The 23952-nt window shown below is 46.3% G+C and overlaps 1 protein-coding gene across 2 annotated transcripts in view; it reads right to left on the bottom strand.

Annotated features, from left to right (window-relative positions):
- LOC147124972 (putative G protein-coupled receptor 174) overlaps nt 1-23952 on the bottom strand; it is a 69798-nt gene that overhangs the window by 31665 nt on the left and 14181 nt on the right. Inside the window, exons 2-3 of one of the 2 annotated variants that reach the window (XR_015079326.1) lie at nt 17962-18020; nt 4927-5010 (exon numbers count right to left, since the gene is read on the bottom strand). The gene's annotated coding sequence lies outside the window, so the exon portion shown is untranslated. Of the gene's footprint in view, nt 1-4926; nt 5011-17961; nt 18021-23952 lie in introns of those variants that run through there. The other variant, XM_085995478.1, reaches the window with a different exon arrangement.

Here is a 23952-nt window from a genome sequence, read left to right on the forward strand (position 1 = left end):
ATGGTTTCTTTAGGGAACTGGACAATGAGAATGAACCTCGACCCTTTTGCATCTATGCTTTCAAAATGGGCTTATGGGGGACCGTGATGAAATCTTGAAGAATGCACTTGCTCAGAAGTATTTGAAATGTGCAAGTTGAAGTATGCTCTGGAAGGTGCCCAAGCCCAAAAAGGCTTGCCGCAGAATGATACCACATGGCCCACTGATGGTCTCCCAAGAGCAGATCGGTCATCAGGCTCTGTGATCACCGAGTGCTTACCTTCAAGGTCAGAATAAGGAAAACCCCAAAACACATCAGCCTGTTGACTTGAAAAGACTCCGAAACTGTGACCATAGTGGTTATGACGACGAAGCAGAACTGCCTCAGAACCAACCACAAACTGGAGCAGTAGCACGCAACTTATAGAAGGGAACTGGAACTCCCAACGAAATGTGAACAAGCAGTCTCGCATTATAAATACATTTCCCTCCTGCCCCTCACTTCAGCACAACTATTAACAGTGAGAGTATAATTTGTTCTCTTCCTCACAATTTGGTCGAGCTAAATTTATTGGCCCTGATATTTACAGGGAGACAGGGAGGGTGTGGTGCGAGGGTGAAATGGCCAGGTAACGCGTCGAGGCCAGGGATGCCGAGGTCCTGCTGAATTTAATGGTAGGACCTCATTATCATTGTTTTCTTCCATTTCCCACCCGGCAGCCGTCCATGGCGGGTGGGAAAACCAGCAGCCGGAGGCCGCAGCTGAGCACCTTTGGTGATGGCTCCCTGCAATCAGGAGGTGGGGGAAGGCCAGAGATCGTGACCTGGGGGGAGGTCGGCCATGATTGCGGCGGCGGGGGGGCGTTGGTGGTGAGAGAGAGCTGTGGAGGAGAGGCCGAAGGCTTTCTTGAGGGGCCGGGGGGAGATCTCCTGCTCCTGTAAAAGACACTTACCTTGTGGAGCTGGCAGCTCCCGCCTCTCTCTTGCTGCCGGGTTTCCCGCGCCTTGGGAAACCCGAGCGGCAATTGTTAAATTGAAATCAGGCTCCCAATTGCACTGTGGGAACCTGACTTAAATATCTGAACGAAGTGTCCTGCCTCTCCACGGCAGAACATTCGCACGCCACAAAACCCAACACTGTAAAAATGGCAGCAGGCGCATATGCATTCCCCGTTTTAAATTTTTTAACCCTCTCCTGCTCATCGGGGGGTGGGGGGTGGGCGGTGGTTAATAACGAGGCCATTATTTCTGAATAACATCCTGTGAAGTTGCTGACGGGGTAGTTGGAGAGAGTGGAATATCCCTAGCCTTGGGCACACAGCTCAGCGACAGTGACAGAGGGTCAGAGAAGAGAGCCAAAAAGGCAGGAAGGAGGAATAAAAATCATACATGTAGGGAAACCATAAAGGCAACATACAGTCCCACAGAATTGGCACAGCAGTCAAGGGCAAGGAAAAGAAAAGGAGCCCTGGGAATTGAGGGCGGAGAAAATCAGACCCAAGGCCCCAAAGAAAGGCAAGGCCTGTAGATGTACAGAGGTTACGGCCTCATGCTATGCCATACAGTACAGTGGGTACAGACCTAATGCTATACCATACAGTACAGTGGGTACAGACCTAATGCTATACCATACAGTACAGTGGGTACAGACCCGATGCTATGCCATGCATTAGTGGGTACAGACCTAATGCTATGCCAGACAGTACAGTGGGTACAGACCTAATGCTATGCCATACAGTAGTGGGTACAGATCTAATGCTATGCCATACAGTACAGTGGGTACAGACCTAATGCTATGCCATACAGTAGTGGGTACAGATCTAATGCTATGCCATACAGTACAGTGGGTACAGACCTAATGCTATGCCATACAGTAGTGGGTACAGATCTAATGCTATGCAGTAACATGAACATTTCCACTGAACTCTCCATGATAAATATTTCAGGAGAACCGGTACCTCTACACCAATTCGAGCTCATCGTGGGTGGAATCAATTTTAAGGGTCTCCTGTGCTGACCGTGTGAGAGTGAATGAATGCGCGCAGGTGAGATGACACAACCGAAGTCTCCCAAATGCTTATTTTATTTGCAGTAAGGCCTGAGCAAATGACTCCTCCTCCCGATGAGCGAGTCTTCCAGGGTAAGCTCGCCGGGATTGGCACTCAGACAGCTCTTAGTGCAAGGTAAAAGCAGCTTAACGTACTGACCAAATCTACGAGTTTATTGAATGTCTGAATATACTAGTTTACTTCCTTTTCATAGTTGGACACTGGTGGGCGTTATCCAATCATTTTAATGGATCACTGTCTGCATTATGATTGGCAAATCCAGGCCAGTAACTTCTCCAAGTTTGTTCTCCATTAACATGACTTGTAGGAACAAAAACACTTTTTGAAAAAGGTTGGAGAAAACAGAGTAATCAGCGGCACTGCTTGTGAGAGTTGTACATAAATTCTGAAAGTCTGACTGAGGAGAGAAACCTTTTTCATACCGAATGTGCAATCAGGAAGTGACTTTGTTCATTCTGAACCGATAAGCACCATCAAGCCATCTGGGCTTTCAGTTAATTTTGCAGTTTAACAATCTCTTTGGGGGTCATTTTAATCCCAAAAAATGGGCGGGTTTGGGTTGGGTGGGGGGTCAAAATGTTAAAAATCTGAAATAGGAACCCAAACCCCCTCGAACCTGCCCAATCCAGAGGTGGGCCGGTCATTGAAACCTTTTTAAGGACACTGCGTGCCTCCATTTTTACAGGCTTTCTATTTTTAAACCATGATGGCCATGTTTCCCGGGGCTCGTGGAACCCAACACGTAAAAGGTGGTGAGAAGGGCTGGCTCCATCAGGTAAGTGCATTTACAGCACTGCTTGTGGGCCAGGAGGAGCAGGAGTGATTCCTCCAGGCCCAACAAGCTTACCTGTAAATACCCCGCCAACTCCATGATCTCCCGCCGAATCCCTCCCCCACCTACGATCCCCCTTCATTCTCCCCCCCCGATACCCCCTCCCTCCTGTGATCACCGACTCCACGGCGTTCAGGGAAACACACACTTCTGAGTTTCCCGAACGTAACTCCTCCCTGCCAGCGCCGAAACCCTGCTACGGTGAATATCGAGGCCATTCTTTCAGTTAGGTTTGTGTGTGGCCCTTTTAACTGGAACTGATTCTTGCAAGATGTGAAAGAGCTGGGTGGGCGTGTGTGCTGTGAGGAGGAAGTCGAGAAACTCCAGGACGATTTGGACAGGTTGGGTGTTTGGGCAAAAGAATGGCAGATGCAATATAACGTGGATAAATGTAAGGTTATCCACTTTGGTGGCAAAAACAGGAAGGCAGGTTATTATATGAATAGCAATAGATTGGGAGAAGGGGAAGTGCAACGAGACCTGGCTGTCCTTGTGCTTCAGTCGCTGAAGGTAAGCATGCAGGTCCAGCAGGCGGTTAAGAAGGCAAATGGTATGTTGGCCTTCGTAGCGAGAGGGTTTGAGTATGGGAACAAGGATGTCTTGCTGCAGTTATACAGGGCCTTGGTGAGACCACATCTTGAGTATTGTGTGCAGTTTTGGTTGCCTTATCTGAGGAAGGATGTTCTTGCCATGGAAGGAGTTCAGCGAAGATTCACCAGGCTGATACCTGGGATGGCAGGAATGACATATGAGGAGAGATTGAGTCGATTGGGCTTGTACTCGCTGGAGTTTAGAAGAATGAGAGGGGATCTCATTGAAACTTATAAAATTCTGACAGGACTGGACAGACTAGATGCAGGAAGGATGTTCCCGATGGTCGGGGAGTCCAGAACCAGGGGTCACAGTCTAAGGATAAGGGGTAGGACATTTAGGACAGAAATGAGGAGGAATTTCTTCACCCAGAGAGTGGTGAACTTGTGGAATTCTCTACCACAGAAGGCAGTAGAGGCCAATACATTAAATATATTCAAGAAGGAGTTGGATATATTTCTTAAGGCTAAAGGGATCAAGGGGTATGGGGAGAAAACAGGGACCGGGTAATGAATTTGGATGATCAGCCATGATCGCATTGAATGGCGGAGCAGGCTCGAGGGGCCGAATGGCCTACTCCTGCTCCTATCTTCTATGTTTCGAAGAGGAATTCGGGCTGATTCACCTGCTTATTTGCACTCTCTCCTTGTACTTGCTGCATGATGCACACTTGGCACCTCCTCCTGATGACTCAGTGGCCGGGAACTCCTCACATGTAACGTCACATGCTTTAACTTTGCCCTAGATCTTACTAGCAAAGCCTTCTTGTGCTAAGGCTGCTGGGAGAGTCTTGTGTTATGTTGCTGCAAAAGAAAATATCTACAAATCCCACAGGGACAGGGTTTCCAACTCTGGTTGGACGTATTCCAGGGGGTTTCATCACATGATCTCCCACCTCCAATCACTCCACCCCCACGCTCCCGCCACTGTTTGCCTGACACGGCCGTTCCTCGCGGTGCACTGCCTTCCTGCGCCAATTGGAAAGCGAACAGACTCTTTAGGGGTAATTTTAACCCCCAAAAATGGGTGGGTTTGGTTCAGGTGGGTGGTTAAAAAGCTAAAAATCTGAAACAGGAACCCAACCCACCTCGAACCCGTCCACTTCCGATTTTAACGAAGGCGGGATGAGGGTTTGGCGACCAATCTGCTCTCAGGAGTCGGGTTGGTCATTTAAATATTATAATGAGGCCGCATGCCTTCATTTTAACAGTGATTCTATTTTTAAGTACTGTCGGCCAGGTTTCCCTGACCTTGGGAAACCCGACAGATAAAAGGAGGCGAGAAGGACTGGATCTGTCAGGTGAGTGTCTTTACAGCACTGCTTGTGGGCCAGGAGCAGCAGGAGTGTTTCCTCCAGGCCCAACAAACTACCCAGTAAATTCACACACCCCCACCGCACCCCCTGGCTGCGATCAGACCCCTAACCCCCCCCCCCCCCACTAGACCTACCTGCTCTCAGCTCATCTACAGTCTTGTGCTGCAGGATATCTCACCCGACAGGCAGCCAGCCTATCAATAGGCTGGCTGTGGACGGGAAACCTACAGAAAAAAATTAACAGACGTCTTAAAAACTGCAGGACCTTCAGAAAACCCGCACGTCCAGGTTTCCCGTTTCTAACTCCATTCCCCCCACACTGAACGCACCTCGGATAGAAGATCGGGGCCTTTGTTACCCGATTAAATGATTCTTGACTGTTGGTCTTTATTCCCCCATCTCTAATATTTTTACAACTAATAAACAAAAGTGTTGAAAGAAAATGAAAAAACATAAACATTTTTAACGCCTCTATGATTTTTCTCCCAGGTTGCTCGCAGCAGTGTCCTGGAGATTAATCTTCAATTCCTGGAGACTCCAGGGCAATCCTGGAGGGTTGGCAACCCTGCTGACTGGGTTGTGAGAAGGGAAAAAACAGACAAGAGAAAGGAAAGACATGAGAGAACAGTGCAAAAACAGGATAAGATGGAAGAGTAGAATACTACCAGTCAGCTGTGATATGTGGTTCATGTGGAAAACACAGTTTGTCACTTTTTTAACCACACTTGTTTTGGTGTGAGATGATTCCTCAGGTACATGACGCATGACTGAAAGTGTCACACGTAGGCGTTGTCCATTGTTGGCAGCTGTCACTGGGGTACAGCATTGGCGCGAAAAAAAAATTCCACCTATCTGTGATAGGGATGTGTGTTCCTTAAGAAAGTGCCCTTGTCTTCAGATGTTTTCCTCAGATCGCTTTAGATTAAAATTGGCTCCGTCACCTTCTGAAAGACTAACACTACTTGAGAATTGTAAATGTCAAAGAAAGTGTTTGTCTGTACAGGTCTGACAGTGGCTGGGTGTGGGGTGATTCACTGTCGGTTGCTCAATTCTTAGCGCACTCAATTCCGTGCAGGCTGGAGGGGCTTTCACTGTTGCAGCCTCCTCACGACTGAGAAATATCACCTAGATTGGATAATCAAACCGCACTCCAGCCATGAATCAAACAATAACAGCTTGTTTGTTAGGACCTCGGGTGCAGGCCCTGGGTTAATGTTTCTAGCACGCCACAAAAAAGTGCATGAATGAGCAAATTTCAAGACGCTTTTATATCTTTTGATGTTTAATCAGGCCATCAAGTTGCAGAGGGTGTAGTTTTTCCTCATATTCATATCTGCACTTGCATAAGTCTGCATACTGTGCTGTGGTTTAGCCAATCAGCCCTCTGCATCATCAGCCCTCGATCAGCAGGCACCTGATATAGTAACCGCTTCACATGCTCTTTAGTTAATGAGCGTTATAGTGGCATCGCTATACTTATGTGAACTGGAAAGAGGCTCAGATTCTGCAGAAGCATTGGCGGTTTTCGCAGCTTTCAACATCCGCAAAATGTTAGGCAAAATTTTAGCTTGGCGGGGGGACACAATGTGCAGCTGCATTTAAAGCTACACGGGGAATATGTTTTCAGAGGCCCGCTGTTACTACAGAGTCTCACTTGATGAGGGCGTGGATCAGGAAACTGGGCACACTGACCTCTATGCCAGATTCTCTGATCTGTGCTCCCATGGAATGGGCCCTGTGCTGGGAGCAGAGTCTCTGAAAATTTACCCCATGAAACTTGCTGACCTACATTGGCTCCCGGTCCAACAACGTTTTGATTTTAAAATTCTCATCCTTGCATTCAAATTCCTCCATGGCCTCATCCTTCCCTATCTTTGTAACCTCCTCAAGCCCCACGACCCTCCGAGATCTCTGCGTTCCTCCAATTCTGGCCTCTCGCACATCCCCGAATTTTCATCATTCCATTGTTGGCGGCCGTGCCTTCAGCTGTCTGGACCCTAAGCAAACCCCTCCCTAAACCTCTCCACTCCTCTCTCCTCCTTTTAAGTCACTCCTTACACCCTATCTCTTTGACCAAGCTTTTGGTTACCTGTCCTAATGTCACCTTATGTGGCTCGGTGTCAAATTTTGGCTGATTACGTTTCAGTGAAGCACCCTGAGACATTTTACTATGTTAAAGGCACTATACAAATGCCAGTTGTTGTTGTGTATCAAAATAGGTCTTGCATTTAAATCGAAATGAGAGTTTCCGGTCTGCTGAGTGCCTTCAGCAAGTGTATGACATTTGGTCAGTACAGTGGGCTTTTATTGTCCAGTTGGTGAAAATGTCTTGCACTGAAAACCATTTCAACCATTGCTGCATGAACTCAGCAGCCAATAAATATGGCTGGTGCCAGCCTGATTGAGGCAAGGCCTTTTCGCCGCCTCCCCCACCACCCCCCCACCCCCATACATGGAGTGCAGCATTTTTACCTGCCCTTCGCTCCACATTGCATGTGCATTTGTTCCAAATACCTTTTTTATTTTTGATCCACAGAACTGTGGTGAGGGAATATACTAACCGCTAAGTGCTAAGAAAATAAGCAGTGGCTATGGTCTCCGTTCTGGTGGTGATTTTTTAAAACAAAAAGCTAGATGAGTATTTGGTTGGGTTATATAGCCCTACGACAGAGTGTACCTAAACTTCCAAAAAGCATTTGGCAAAGTTCCATGCAAAAGGCTATCAGTTAAGCTCAAGGCTGTAGGGGATTCCAGGTAAATCTTGGGAATCGGTAAAGACATTGGCTGAAGGGTAGAAAACAATGGGTACTCATTGGTGGAATTATGTTGGTGCTGAGTTGGGTGGCCAGGGATGGTTGTTGGGATTGTGCCAATATTTTCAGGGGTCCATGGGATTGTGCCAATATATTATGGTTAGTTATCAAAAAAACATTTAAATTTATCAAAACTGTGTGTTTCAAGGGGAAAGATATCAGTGCTGGAAAATGGCACATTGAGGCCAAGTTGCACCCCACTGCACACCCCACTGGGTGAGATAAGGAGGCTTAGCAAAGATCAATGATTGATTCAATGATCATTCTAATGACTAATAATAAGAAATAAGAGAAGTTACTGAGAAACATTGTTAAATCTGTTTACGGTTGTTTTCACACTAAACCTGGCTGTAGGTCCTTAGTCACCCGCTTCAACAATTCTTAGAACCATCAGCCAATTCTATCATTGGTGATTTGCAATGATGTGGCTTATAATTGGGTTATTTATCTGATTGGCAATGTTGCCTTGCAATCTAACTGGGAACATTTTGATTTCTGAATCTCCCCATTTTGATGACACAATGTTTTGAGGTGAGTGCAGCTTACAAGTTCCAAGAGCAACTTTACAAACATGAAACTGTGCTGCTGGGATAAAAAAAAGGGCACAGGCACCAGAAATGAATTCACAGATTTGAAAATTTTGGATTTTTGTCTGTATAAAGGGCTTGAACTTATGTTAGCCACTCTGTGCTGATCCCTCAGACTTAGCTTTGGAGCTTTTTGTATGTATGACTGTAACGCACATTGCTCACTATTGGTTTGTAAATCACCAACGCTTTATGTCACACAGTGTAGCCTGCCGAGTTACCCTGGTTCCCATGAACATTTTAAGGGGTAAACCTTCTGAGACCTTGTGCTGTTGTTGAAATCGCAATGTTATAAAATGTCAGGCACTCTACCGCTTTATTTTCTACCCATTGATTCTCACTAAACACAAAACTAAACTTGCGATTTTTTCCAATTTGCACTGGATACATGCAAGGCCCCACTTACTGCACAGGATATGGGAACATTTACCCCTAACAATATCGGTTGATGCATTGCTACCCAGTAAAAATGCATTTGAAGCAGATCTCTGTTTAGCTGTGTCTTTTTTTTTATTTCAAAGGGAATCGCTTAACTGATTTCTGCAAAGGACAGGTTTTCAAACTGGGATTCCCAGCCCTTTGAGACACCACCCAGGAGGTCTGCAAGATGATCACATTTCCGCCCATTTGACATCAGGATTTTGTATTTTTCTGTTTGTTGACGTACTATATATAAATATATATACCCATATATCCGTTCCATCACCAAGACTGCCTACTTCCACCTCCGTAATACAGGTATCACTTATCTCCACCCTGCCTCAGCCTATCTGCTGCTGAAACCCTTATTTATGCTTTTATTACCTCTAGACTCAACAATTCCAATGCTTTCCTGGTCAGCTTCCCACCTATCAGCCTCCGTAAACTTGAGCTCATCGAAAACTCTGCCATCCATAGCCTAACCCGCACCAAGTCTCGTTCACCTATCACTCCTGTGCTCGCTAACTTACACTGGCTCCTGGTCTGGCAAAACCTTGATTTTAAAATTCTCATCCTTGTTTTCAAATCGTGGCCTCACCCCATCCTATCTCTGTCACCTCCTCCAGCCCTACAACCCGCCGATCTCTGCGCTCCTACAATTTTGGCCTTTTGTGCATCCCCGATTTTCATCGCCCCACCACTAGCGGCCATGCCTTCAGCTGCTGAGGCCCTAAGCTCTGGCATTTCCTCCCTAAACCTCTCCGCCTCTCTTCCCTCCTATAAGACGCTCCCTAAAACCTACCTCTTGACCTGTCCTAATAACATCTTATATGGCTCATTGACAAATTTTGTTTGAAAGCGCTCCTGTGAAGCGCCTTGGACGTTTTACTATGTTAAAGGCATTATATAAATGCAAGTTGTAATTGTTGTTGTTTTACTAGCGTGGTGTTTCTGCTGCTATAGCCTTAATGGAAAATATTTTCTGACAGCATACCTGATGGTGTCTTTCAGAAGTTAAGATAGTGGCCCCAGGTGTGTCTGTCAATATTTTCAGGGGTCCTGGGGAACATGTCAATATTTACATGAGGGTCTCTGACAGTAGGTCAATGTTTGCAGTGGGTCCCTGGGACTGTGACAATATTTGTAAGGGGTCCCTGGGAGTGTGGCAATATTTGTAAGGGCCCCTGGGAGAGTGCCAATATTTGCAGGGAGTCCCTGGGAGTGTGCCAATATTTGCAGGGAGTCCTAGGGAGTTTCCAATATTTACATGGGGTCTCTGGAGTATGTCAATATTTATAGGAAGCCCCTGGTAGTGGTTGCAGGGGATCTCCAGGAACTTGCTAATATCTGCAGTGAGTTTCTGGGACTGTGCAAACTCTTGCTAGTGTTCCCCACATAGAACAGTTTAAAATGATTCATTGGTGTGGAGGTTCCATAAAAGTGCAAAAGTTAAGTTTAGTTGTTTGGTAGCTAGAAAATAAATGAAACATTTCTATTTTCCCTTGGCAACATCGAGAATTGTTCACGTGTTGTGGTGGTTAGCTGGGTGAAACTAGTCTGTATTTGAGATTAACCATGAAACGCTGTATGCGGTATGAGATGTAAAGGGCAGTGGCAAGATTGAATGCAGCGATTTCCTTAAAACATTTTTCACAATAACTGTCCATCAAATAGTCAAAGAACACCCCATTATTAAAATGTCAGAATTTGTTTACATTTCCATTGCCCTCAAATGAGCACAGTTTAAACTGCACACTTATATTGGTTATATTTGAGTAGAGGAGGTTAAGGGGAGATTTAAAAGAGGTGCTCAAAATTACAAAAGGGTTTTGATAGAGTAGGGAGAAACTGTTTCCACTGGCAGGAGGGTCATTATCCAGAGGACACAGATTTATGATAATTGGCAAAAGAACCAGAGGGGAGATGGAGAATTTTTTTTACACATCGAGTTGTTCTGATCAAAATTGCACTGCCTGAAAGGATGGTGGAAGCAGATTCAATCCTAACTTTCAATAGGGAATCGGATATATACGTAAAAAGGAAAAATGTGCAGGGCTATGGGGAAAAAGCGGGGGAGTGGGACTAATTGGATAGCTCTTTCAAAGAGCTGGCACAGGCACGATGGGCTGAATGGCCTCCTTATGTGCTGTAAGATTCTATGTTGTCCTTTCATTTGTTTTTCAATTGTACTTAGCAAAGGGGATGTGAGTCTTGGGGAATGGAACACGTTTCAGTCAGTCAGTCAGGGTTAGCTACAACACAGTGGATCTCCCTCTACTCTGCCCCAGCAGTGTGCCAGCACCCCTCCATAGTGTGCCATTTTCTTTCCCCCATACCAACCATCCTTGGGGCCTGAGCAAGATTGCCAATTGAGAGCAAATTAGCAGCAGTTTTGGGGCTGTCGGTCTATGCCCACTAGCTTTCGAATTGAGACTGCCTGACCTCAGGTCACACAGGACCCTTAGAGCCAGCAGACAAGAGGAAACTTAATGTAGGTTGGATTTGAAGTAAATGGTCAGTGCCTAACCCAGTGCCCCAACTCATTCCCCTCTTCTATTTTAATGGAAGCATTGATGCATTCATTTTAAATGAGATAACAATTTGTTACAGTATCAGAGGAATTTTGTACAAGTAGGTTAAACATTTGAACAGTGACAATGCTGACAGTAACTTCTGCCCAGTAATTTCTACCCAGTGTTTCCAATACGTTTGCAAAATACTGCGGATGCTGGAAATCCGAAATAACAACAGAAAACGCTGGAAAAACTCAGCAGACCAGGGCAGCATCTGTAGAGAGAGAAACAGAGTTAACGTTTCAGGTCAAAGACCTTTCGTCAGAACTGGAAAAAAGCAGGAAATAGAAAGCAGGTTTAGGGGCTGGGAAAAGGGGGAGGGGATGAAAGAACAAAAGGGAAGGTCAGTGATAGGATAGAAAGCAGGAGAGGTTAAGAGACATTGAGAGACATTAAGAGATATTCAAGGCGAGAGGAGGTGGTAATGGGACAGGTTAAGAAAGAAAGGATGGCTCTAGATGGGGTGTGAATTGCGCTGGCAGAATGAAGGACAGCTGCCATGTGGGAGGGAAGAAGAAAAAAAAGGCCAAACAAAAATTGTGGATAAAATAAAGAAGAAAATATATATATGTGATAGGGGCCGAGGTTATGATCTGAAATTGTTGAACTCTATGTTGAGTCCAGAGGGCTGTAAAGTGCCTAATCGAAAGATGAGGTGCTGTTCCTCGAGCTTATGCTGAGCTTCCATGGAACAATGCAAGAGGCCGAGGACGGTGAGGTCTGAGTGGGAATGGAGTGGTGAATTAAAGTGACAGGCCACCGGGAGCTCAGGGTCCCCCTTATGGACTGAACGGAGGTGTTCCGCAAAGCGGTCACATAATCTGCGTTTGGTCTCCCCAATGTCGAAGAGACCACATCGTGAGCAGTGAATACAGTATATTAATTTCAAGAAGTACAAGTAAATCGCTGTTTCACCTGGAAGGGGTGTTTGGGGCCCTGGACAGTGGGAAGTGGGGTGGTATAAGGGCATGTGTTGCATCTCCTGCGCTTGCACGTGAAGGTGCCGGGCGAAGGGGAAGGGGTGCTGGGGTGGTAGAGGAGTGGACTAGGGTGTCGCGGAGGGAGCGGTCCCTACGGAATGCTGAAAGGGGAGGTGAGGGGAAGATGCGTTTGGTGGTGGGATCATGCTGGAGGTGGCGGAAATGGCGGAGGGTGATCTGTTGAATGTGGAGGCTGGTGGGGTGAAAGGTGAGGACAAGGGGAACTCTATCGTGGTTCCAGGAGGGAGGGGCAGGGGTGAGAGCAGAAGTACAAGAGATAGAACGGACATGGTCAAGGGCCGTGTCAACCACAGTAGAGGGGAATCCTCGATTGAGGAAAAATGAAGACATGTCGGAAGCACTGGCATGGAAGGTGGCATCGTCGGAGCAGATGCGGCGGAGACGGAGAAACTGGGAGAATGGAATAGAGTCCTTACAGGAGGCAGGGTGGGAGGTAGCTGTGGGAGTCAGCGGGCTTGTAGTGAATGTTAGTCAATAACCTATCCCCAGAGATGGAGACGGAGAAGTCGAGGAAGGGAAGAGAAGAGTCGGAGATGGACCATGTGAAGGTGAGGGAAGGGTGGAGATTGGAAGCAACGTGAATGAAATTGTCTACTTCAGGGCGATAGCAGGAGATGGCACCGATACAGTCATCAATGTACCGGAAAAAGAGGTGAGGAAGGGGACCCGGGTAGGACTGGAACAAAGAGTGTTCCACATATCCCACGAAAAGGCAGGCATAGTTAGGACCCATGTGGGTACTCATAACCACACCTTTGATTTGGAGGAAATGAGTGGAGTCAGAGGAGAAGTTGTTCAACGTGAGAACAAGTTCAGTCAGGCGGAGGAGAGTGGTGGTGGATGGGGACTGGTTGGGCCTCTGTTCAACGAAGAAGCGGAGCGCCCTCAGGCCATCCTGGTGGGGGATGGAGGTGCAGAGGGACAGTGAAAAGGAGGCGGTTGGGGTCGGGAAACTGGAAACTGTTAAAGTGGTGGAGGGCGTCGGAAGAGTCGCAGATGTAGGTGGGAAGAGACTGGACAAGGGGTGAAAAAATAGAGTCGAGATAGGAAGAGATAAGTTCTGTGGGGCAAGAACAGGATAGTGAAAACGCGGCAGGGGGTAAGATTGGGAGAAGTGGGGTCAGAGGAAAGTGAAGAGGCCCAGCCAGCCCCCATCCACCACCACCCTCCTCCGCCTGGCTGAACTTGTTCTCACATTGAACAACATCTCCTTTGACTCCACTCATACCCTCCAAATCAAAGGTGTTGCTATGGGTACCTTCACTTTCCTCTGACCCCCTTTCTCCCAATCACACCCCCTGCCGCATTTTCACTATCCCTTCTGACCTTCCCCTCTCTGACCCCGAACGATCAGTCCTCAGCAAAGGCCTGAGCGTCATCCCCTTACCACCTCAATGAATTTCAAACTTGGCACGATGCTGAGCTCTTTTTCCGCCGCATTCACCTCCGTGCCCACTTTTTTGGCCAGGAGTCTTCCCCCCACACGGCTGACCCTTTCTCCCGCTTTCAGAATTCTCGTTCTACCTGGACCCCTCCCTCTGGCCTCTTACCCTCTCTAGATCTTTTCATCGCTAACTGCCGCCATGACTTCGGCCGTCTCCATTTCTCTGCTCCCCTCACTCACTCCAATCTACCTCCCTCTGAACTTGCAGCACTCCATTCTCTCAGATCCAACCCCAACATTGTCATTAAACCTGCTGACAAGGGTGGTGCTGTTGTTGTTTGGCGAACCGACCTCTACCTAGTGGAAGCTGAACGCCAACTCTCCGACACCTCCTCCTACCTACACCTGGAGCATGAACCCACTACCGAACATCAAGCCACCGTTTCCAAGACTGTCACTGACCTCATCTCCTCTGGAGATCTTCCCCCCCACAGCCACCAACCTCATAGTTCCCCAACCCCGCACAGCCCACTTCTACCTCCTTCCCAAGATCCACAAACAGGACTGCCCTGGTAGACCCATCATTTCAGCCTGTTCTTGCCCCAAGGAACTTATCTCTTCCTATCTCGACTCTATTTTTCTCCCCTTGTCCAGCCTCTTCCCACCTACATCCGCGACTCTTCCTCCGCCCTCCGCCACTTTAACAGTTTCCAGTTTCCAGCCCCAACCGCCTCCTTTTCACTATGGACGTACAATCCCTCTACACCTCCATCCCCCACCAGGATGGCTTGAGGGCACTCCGCTTCTTCATTGAACAGAGGCCTAACCAGTCCCCATCCACCACCACCCTCCTCCGCCTGGCTGAACTTGTTCTCACATTGAACAACTTCTCCTTTGACTCCACTCATTTCCTCCAAATCAAAGGTGTTGCTATGGGTACCCGCATGGGTCCTAGCTATGCCTGCCTTTTCGTGGGATAAGTGGAACACTTTTTGTTCCAGTCCTACTCGGGTCCCCTCCTTCACCTCTTTTTCCAGTACATTGATGACTGTATCGTGCCATCTCCTAGTCTCGCCCTGAACTAGAAAATTTCATTCACTTTGCTTCCAATTTCCACCCTTCCCTCACCTTCACATGGTCCATCTTCGACTCTTCCCTTCCCTTCCTTGCCTCGACTTCTCCGTCTCCATCTCTGGGGATAGGTTATTGAATAACATTCACTACAAGTCCACTAACTCACACAGCTACCTGGACTACACTTCCTCCCACCCCGCCTCCTGTAAGGGCTCTATTCCATTGTCCCAGTTTCTCCGTCTCTGCCGCAGCTGCTCCGACGATACCACCTTCCATACCAGTGCATCCGACATGTCTTCCTTTTTCCTCAACCGAGGATTCCCCTCTACTGTGGTTGACGGCTCTTGACTGTGTCCATTCTATCTCCCGCACTACTTCCCTCACCCCTGCCCCTCTCTCCCAGAACCACGATAGAGTTCCCCTTGTCCTCACCTTTCACCACCAACCTCCACATTCAACGGATCATCCTCCGCATTTTCCGCCACCTTCAATGTGATCCCACCACCATACGCATCTTTCCCTCACCTCCCCTTTCAGCATTCCGTAGGGACCGCTCCCTCCGCGACACTCTAGTCCACTCCTCTACCACCCCCAGCACCCCTTCCCCTTCGCCCAGCACCTTCCCGTGCAAGCGCAGGAGATGCAACACATGCCCTTATACCTCCCCACTTCCCACTGTCCAGGGCCTCAAACACCCCTTCCAGGTGAAACAGCGATTTACTTGTACTTCTTGCAATTTAGTATACTGTATTCGCTGCTCACGATGTGGTGTCCTCTACATTGGGGAGACCAAACGCAGATTATGTGACCGCTTTGCGGAACACCTCTGCTCAGTCCATAAGGGGGACCCCGAGCTCCCGGTGGCCTGTCACTTTAATTCTCCACTCCATTCCCACTCGGACCTCACCGTCCTCGGCCTCTTGCATGGTTCCACGGAAGCTCAGCGTAAGCTCGAGGAACTGCACCTCATCTTTCGATTAGGCACTCTACAGCCGTCTGGACTCAATATAGAGTTCAACAATTTCAGATCATAACCTCGGCCCCTATCACATATATATATATAATGTTCTTTTTTTTTATCCACAATTTTTGTTTGGCCTTTTTTCCCCCCTCCCACATGGCAGCTGTCCTTCATTCTGCCAGCACAATTCACACCCCATCTAGAGCCATCCTTTCTTTCTTAACCTGTCCCATTACCACCTCCTCTCGCCCTGAATATCTCTCCTGCTTTCTATCCTATCACTGACCTTCCCTTTTGTTCTTTCATCCTCTCCTCCTTTTCCCAGCCCCTAAACCTGCTTTCCGTTGCCTGCTTTTTTCCAGTACCGACGAAAGGTCATCGACCTGAAACGTTGACTCTGTTTCTCTCTCCACGGATGCTGCCCTGGCCTGCTGAGTTTTTTCAGTGTTTTCTGTTGTTATTTCCAATATGTTTGTCTGTCTGTCCTGACCCACGTGTAGTCATGGGCTAAATGTTCCTCTATTTGCTAATGGTTTGTAATTTCCACACTTTATATTCCCCCAACATCAGTGAAATGAAGAAATTATACTTCAATAGGGCTGATAGTGACTACACTTCAAAAGTACTTCATTGGCTGTAAAGGATTTGGGACATCCTGAGGTCGCGAAAGAAAGGCGCTATATAAATGCAAGTCTTTCTATTTTCTGATTTTAATCTTCACCAGTGGCAGAAAATGGGTGGTAACGAGCTGGTGGCCATTCAATGTTCCTGTCCATTCCTAGAAAGGAAGTTCAGGCAGGGTGTATAGCCGAGTTCTCCCCGGTGTCCTGGCCAATATTTATCCCTCAACCAACATAAAAAAAACAGATTATCTGGTCATTATCACATTGCTGTTTGTGGGGCCTTGCTGTGCACAAATTGGCTGCCGCGTTTGCTACATTACAACAGTGACCACACTTCAAAATTACTTCATTGGCTGTAAAGCACTTTGGGACATCCTGAGGTTGTGAAAGGCGCTATATAAATGCAAGTCTTTCTTTAACTGATAGCTCAGGCTTTATCTGCCCACGATTCTTCCATTTAAAGTGGCACAGAACCACAACTGATTTATTTTTTCCCCTCCAGAGAAAACATCAACATCAGAGGAGTTTAGTAGTTTACCTTTCCCAGATTGTGTGTGAAATGCATTCCATTTTCCAGCAGCACCAAGGGCTTTTGAATTTGCTTACAAATAATGATCAAAGATCCAGGACATGGGAAGATAACAGAGTGATGTATTACATCAATCTTTTCTTGACTTCCATGATAACCTAAATATGGTGCTTTGCATTAAAATATCTGGGCAGGAAAAAAGTTTAAATTGCGCGAGACCTGTGGGTCAATTCACCAATCACCACTGGGAGCCAGACTCGAAGGAGAGGCAGGCCAAAGATAGAGCTACAACACTGTAGCCTCAACTCTCCAATCACTGTTCCCATGGCTCCCCATTCGGAGTGCAGGATCGGTCGATTTACCTGCATGGATTTAAATATTTCCTTCAAATCTGTGGAGATCATTTCCCCTGATGAGTCCGTTGGTTGATGTGCCATGTGGTGAGTCATACAGACAGGGGGGGTGCGGTCTCGGGTCCAATCCCTGGACAATGATGAGGTAGCTCATTTCCAGCCAGCACAGCCCGAAGGGGAGTACAATTTGCTTCAGTGTCCCTGGGCTGGGGAGGATTCCATCTCTCAATAGTTACCAGTGAGCCCAGCAGTTAAGCGTGTGGGTATTGTGCAAGGATAGAATTGGGCTCAGTTATGATGCCTGCAATGGTCAAATAGCTTGCTGATACTAATACAAGGTCACACATGAAGAATTCCCACTTTTTAAGGCATGGAGTCTAAACACTTAGAAGGGGTCTGTGGGAGAGGAGACTCAATAAACAGTGTTTGGATTTTAAATGCATTAGCAATCGTAACTGCAGTTCTTTGTCACGGAAAAGGTTCTGTTAAATGCAAAAGGAGCGTGCACGTGATTGTGGAGTGGTCGACCTGCAAATCGTGTGGGTGTAAGTATTTAGAACATATTTCAACAAGCTATTCACTGTGGGGTAACCTCAAACCTCTTAATTCTGATGTATATGCTCTGGCAGAGTAACACGCTACACCAGTTTAAAGTGACAGTAACACAATGGGTGTCAGTAACACGCTGCACCAGTTTAAACAGTGACACACACAATGTGTGTCAATAACATGCTACACCAGTTTAAACAGTGACACACAATGGGTGTCAGTAACACTATACCAGTTTAAACAGTGACAGACACACGCAATTGAAAATTATGATTTTTGAAATAGAAAATGAAAACTTAAAAATGTACCTTTCACAATGGACTCTTCAGTCACTCTTCATCTACACAAAACCTCTCTATAGAGTCACCTGTGGAACATAGCACAGCGTGAGGCAGTTGAGAGATATGACAGTCTGAATAATGCTCAACCCTAACCATGCAATGTACTGCTGAATAGTCACATCAACCAGTTCTTAGCTTTGGTAACTTCTAAAAGGGGAAATTGAAATAGCTGATCATTGTTCAGTGCCCCTCTGAAAGGTGCACATTGGATGAGAACAGCAAGGTCTTGGCTGTGACGACCTCCCCTGGGCAATAAGCTGTACACACTCAAACATGTGCTGTTGCCAGTTTCACCACAAGCATCATCTTTACATAGCAGTTGGAGACAATTTGCATACACAATGTAAGAAGAGTTCCCATGCAATCAGAACAAGAATGCACAGGGATCAACTTGCTATTCCCCACTAATTCTAAGCTCGAGGAACAGCACCTCATCTTCCGATTAGGCACTTTATACAGCCTTCCAGACTCAATATCGAGTTCAACAATTTCAGATCATAACCTCGACCCCCATTATATTTTTACTTATTTTTTACCCACATCTTTGTTTCGGCCCTTTCCCCCCCCCGCTTTTTTTCTCTCCCACATGGCAGCTGTCTCCCATTCTGCCAGCGCATTCACACCTAATCTCGAGCCGTCTTTTGTCTCCACTAGTCCTATCACCATCTCGTCTCGTTTTGAATACCTCTTAATGTCTCTTCACTTCTCTTTTGTTCTCTCCCAGTCCCCTACCTGGCCTTTTAATCTATTTCATTTCCTGTGCTTTTCCAGTCTTGACAAAGGGTTTGACCCGAAACGTTGACTCTTTTTTCTCTCCACGGATGTTGCCTGGCCTGCTGAGTTTTTCCAGCATTTTCTGCTGTTATTTAAGCTGTACACACTGACTGCCTAGGCTCACACACGGAGGCAACGGCTGGGACAGGGTTCTGGATGACTGCTGGTACTCGTGAAAGTGACCCAGCCTTCAGGAGAGCAAAACTAGGTGAGAGCGGGCAAAGATCGCCACTCCGTCTCTCCCCTTGCCCCATGCGCAAATAAGCTGCTAGCTCCAACATTTGAGCACTGCTGTGGGCTTTCAGCAGACACAGTAGGGATCATTTTCAGACTGACTTGTTTCTTTATCATCTTCATTTTATTGTTGATTACTAAATAAACAGATTCAGTGCCCATTCAGCATTCTCATCATAGAAACTGAAAGTTTTAAACAGCAATCAGTCGTTAACATGCAAAAACATGTGCTGTTGCCAGTTTCACCACAAGCATCATCTTTACATAGCAGTTGGAGACAATTTGCTTACACAATGTAAGAAGAGTTCCCATGCAATCAGAACAAGAATGTACAGGGATCAACTTGCTATTCCCCACTGATTCTAAAAGATGCTTTAAACTCCCTAATAGCCTAAACACTGCGTACATTACTTGTTTGTTTGCTTGCTTAGCCATTTTTGAAATGATCATTCTCTTTTAGCCAAGGTTTATCTAATTTTGCATGATGCATCTCTCCTTGTGACTCCTAGGTAATTTGAATATTGATTAACATCTAAACACTGCTGTGGTTAAGAGCTATATTCTACAGTGTTAGGAATCATTAAACCTATACGTGCACCATGTGGGAGGCAAGTAGATAAAATGGGGGCTGTTGAAGAACAATTTATTTGCAAACAAATTTTAGGAGCTGAATGAATTGGAGGCTGATCTGAAAATAAAAAGAAAACAGTACATGTTAGCAGTTGAAAGGAGAAAAACTGGTAAATGCTTCGGCCAGGGATCCTTTATCAGAACGCAGCATTTCCAGTGCTTTCTGTTCGAGCAGTCAATACTCTGTTTACAACAACAACTTGCATTTATATAGCACCTCTAATGTAGTAAAATGTCCCAAGGCACTTCACAGGAGTGTAATCAGACAAAAACTGACATCAAGTCAAAGAAGGATATATTAGGACAAGTGACCAAAAGCTTGGTTAAAGAGGTAGGTTTTAATGCGGGTCCTAAAGGAGGAGAGAGAGGTGGAGAGGTCGCGAGCTTTAGGGATGGTCTTCCAAAGCTTAGGGCCTTGACAGCTAAAGGCAGAGCTGTCAATGGTGGGGTGAAGGAAGCGGCGGTGGGGGGACACCAAGAGGCCAGAGTTGGAGGAGCACAGTTTCTCTGAGGGATGTAGGGCTAATATATGCACTATTAAAAATGACCAGACCTGTAAAACTTGCTGGACATGAGAACTCTGAGGAAAGATAAACTACCATTTGTTGTTCCAGGAAAGTGCTATAGAATCAGAGGCTGCTGTTATACTCGGGTTTGTTGTGTGCCAGTACGGCTAGTTCCCGATGCATGCATCTCACACATCCAGAGGCAAAGCAAACCGGCCTGGATTCTCTAAGGCCAGCAAGTGGGGGGACCCAGTTTCGCCAATCTTCCCAGCGGTCGGCTTTAGCGAATCCAGGCATGTTTACTTGTGGTTTGCGTGTGACCTGCCCATCGGGAACCAGCAACCCTGGCAGTTTACTAAATGTAAGAGCAGCTCGGATTAGAATTGAAACCAAATATATACATGAGAGCCAACAGGTGATTTAAAACAAATGAAGGATGTGATGGTTGATCTAACTAGTTAGGTACATACTTAATCAAGGCTAAAGTCTGGTTAGTGTGAAGCAGAGATCTTTCCATTCCTGTAATGCAGTGTCTGGAAGGCAAAATTCTAGCAGATCACTTGATATGCAATTGTTCCGAAACTACTCTTTTTCGGTTGTTTTCCTTTCATTAACCCTTTGAAGAGCTGGCAAAAAATGAAGGAACACTCAGTTTTAAAATGTAAGAATTTGCTGGGCAAACATGAGGAAATGCTGTGATCCATCACAATTGAGGCAATGCAGAAGTACCAGGCTGATTTTTGGTACCAGCACAGTTACTTTCAGCTAAATGCATGTCTGACCCACGTAGAATTTGAACACCATGATGCCACCCATTTACTCATATTCTAGCTTTCTGATCCCAATGCAAGATGACTTGTTTGGGGCTGTTGCGATGCAGATTGCAGGATTGTTAAAATTAACAGCGCAAGGACTGAGAAGGAAGTGTAAGTTCGAGTGGGTGAATTCAATGTCAAATCAGAGAGATAAAGAGAGGGAAAGGAAGATTACATTGAGAGAGAAAAAAGAGACAGAAAGGTAAAGTAATAAAAAAAATCATTTTAAATTTTACATTTTTAAAATCTCATGCAATAATTAAAACCTGAAGGAATGAGTCGCCACACTTGTAATAGTTCATTTTCGGTGCCAGAGAGGTTGATTGGCAGTAATTAACACATATCGTGTTATTAAAAGAACACTTAGACTGAAATGGTGTGATTATCTCTCTGCCGAGGTGTGATAAATGGCAGTTAGAAAGATTACCTGTAATCATCTGGCATTATTCTCTGACTATATAAGTTGTGTCTTTATGCATCTCTCCACTTCACCTGACGAAGGAGCAGCGCTCCGAAAGCTTGTGATTTCAAATAAAACTGTTGGACTATAACCTGGTGTTGTGTGACTTCTTACATTTGTCCACCCCAGTCCAACACCGGCATCTCCACACCAAGACTGAAATGGACACGATTTCACTTTCTGTAGCGAGTTTAGTTCGTATCTACTGCGCAAATACAGCAACTTCACACCATTCAATGCATTTCAATGGTGAGCCAAGCAGCGAGATACAGTTTTTACGAGGCTAACAGCAGCATCTTGGACAGCAACTTGTGGATTTCCACATTTAACTGCACAGCTGCCCTCGCCTGAAGTTGCTGAGGCATTTGCGCATAAATAATGGCAACGCCATTAGCCTCACCGTTATTCTGACAGCAAATGATAGCCTTATGTGAGCAAAGATTTCCCCACAGCAAAAAAATTCTGGGGAGAGTAGTGGAGACAGAAACCAAAGAATTATTCATGAGCCAGTGGGATGGTATAATGGGGCAACTATAGGTTTTTGCTCTGGGCAAATGAGCTAAGATGACCACATGGCTCTCCTCACATGTACTTGTCTTGTGATATTTGCCATAGAAGGGGAATAAACCAAAACACACAATTTCCAAATCTTGCAGTTAATAAGAAGATAGCCATTAGGGATTCATTTCTAAACTTACTTTCTCAGGGTGCATCTACATTATAATTGTAGCACCAATGTGAAATCGTTTGGTTTTGCACCTACCCTACAGTGATAAGGGATAATTCGCTGATCTCGTGCTTCAAATGGGGAAACCACGCTCGAAGGGAGCACAAATCAAGAACAGGGTTACAATACTACAACTCTAATTCTCCAACCCGTGTTTCCTACATGCACAGCTCCCCAGTGGAGGCATGGCATCATGGAGCTACTGCTATACTATAAACCCAGAGTTAGGGCTCAACCTCGTACCAGAACAAGGCCGAGTGACACTTCCTAGAGGAAGGAGCGTCACTTCACTTCAGTCCAAAATCAGGTAGGGGATCAATTTTGGATTTACGCCGCACAGGATTAGAATTTGTGCACTACATTGCACCAATAATACATTTTTAAACCCCAGTATTACAAGGCAGACAAACTGGGATAACCGCCACCACCCATCCACCACCTTAAACATTCACTCCCTGCACCACCGGCGTACTGTGGCTGCAGTGTGTACCATCTACAAGATGCACTGCAGCAACTCGCCAAGGCTTCTTCAGCAGCACCTCCCAAACCCTCTAACCGCGACCTCTACCACCTAAAAGGACAAGGGCAGCAGCCGCATGGGAACACCACCACCTCCATGTCGCACTGCGGTCAACAGCTATGACATGGGTGACAGCCCCATTCTCCTAAGGGTCATTTACCCAGTGTTTCTACTCCTTCAACTAAGGCAGGTACGATGGATGCTTCAGGATAATGGTCATTGACATTCATAATAATATTTCTGTAGTTATACACTACCTGAACATTAATTAAGCGCAAACCCATTCTCTTCATGAAGGTCTTGAAAAGCCCCATTGCTCACTTGGGTACCATGCGCAAGTCTTTGAACTCAAGAGTACCCTGCCAGCTGGTGAAGGCCATGTGTCCTGTCCAGTCAATGCCTCCTTTCCACAGGACGAGTGTTGATGGTGGCATTGCCCCTTGCAAACATAGCAGTTATCACTTCCCTGATGCACATGAGCACTGCAGGCCGCCTGATGTGGCTTGGAAGGATCCAAGCATGGGAGCCAACAACTGGCTTCGCATACAGAGCTCCACTTGATACAATGGGGCCAATTTTCATGCCCATTATCCAGTTCACAGAACACAAGGGAGCAGAAATATGGGTGGATCTGTGGCATTGTATCTCTATCGCTTTTTGCATCAGACGTGCATTTCTGGCGGGACTGGGGGTGGCTGCACGAAGCTCTCACTTGAAACCGGCGGGAGATGCAGTGTAATATTCAATTGATCCATGACTGATGTATTAATGCCTCCTCTGTCTTTTTGCGGTTGGTACAGCATTAGATCATAATCACGCTAGGGTTGCCAACCCTCCAGAATTTTCCTGGGGTCTCACGGAATTAAAGATTAATTTACAGGACACTGCTGCGAGCAAGACCTGGGAGATAATAATAGGGGCGTTAAAAAATGTTTTTTTTCCATTTTATTTGAATACTTCCATTTATTGCTTGTAAAAATATTGGAGACGGGAAAATGGCTGTTTGACTGACAGTCATCCAATAGGGTATGAAGAGTCTGTTCGCTTTCCAATTGGTGTGGGAAGGCCGTGCACCGCGAGGATGGACGTGTCGGGCAACCAATGGCGGGAGTGTGGTGACGAGGCGATTGGAGGCCGGACAGCATGTGATGAAACCTCCGGGAATAGGTGCAATCAGAGTTGGCGGCCCTGAATCACGTCCATATATAATGGGAATCCATGGACACGAGGGGTTCAGCTGCAGGTGAAAGTTCACTTGAAGGGCAAAGTAAGAATATTAAATGAGCTGTTTT

Source organism: Somniosus microcephalus, chromosome 1, assembly GCF_052327205.1.
Source record: "Somniosus microcephalus isolate GS21.2 chromosome 1, FLI_Smic_1.0, whole genome shotgun sequence".
Classification (NCBI taxonomy): domain Eukaryota; kingdom Metazoa; phylum Chordata; class Chondrichthyes; order Squaliformes; family Somniosidae; genus Somniosus; species Somniosus microcephalus.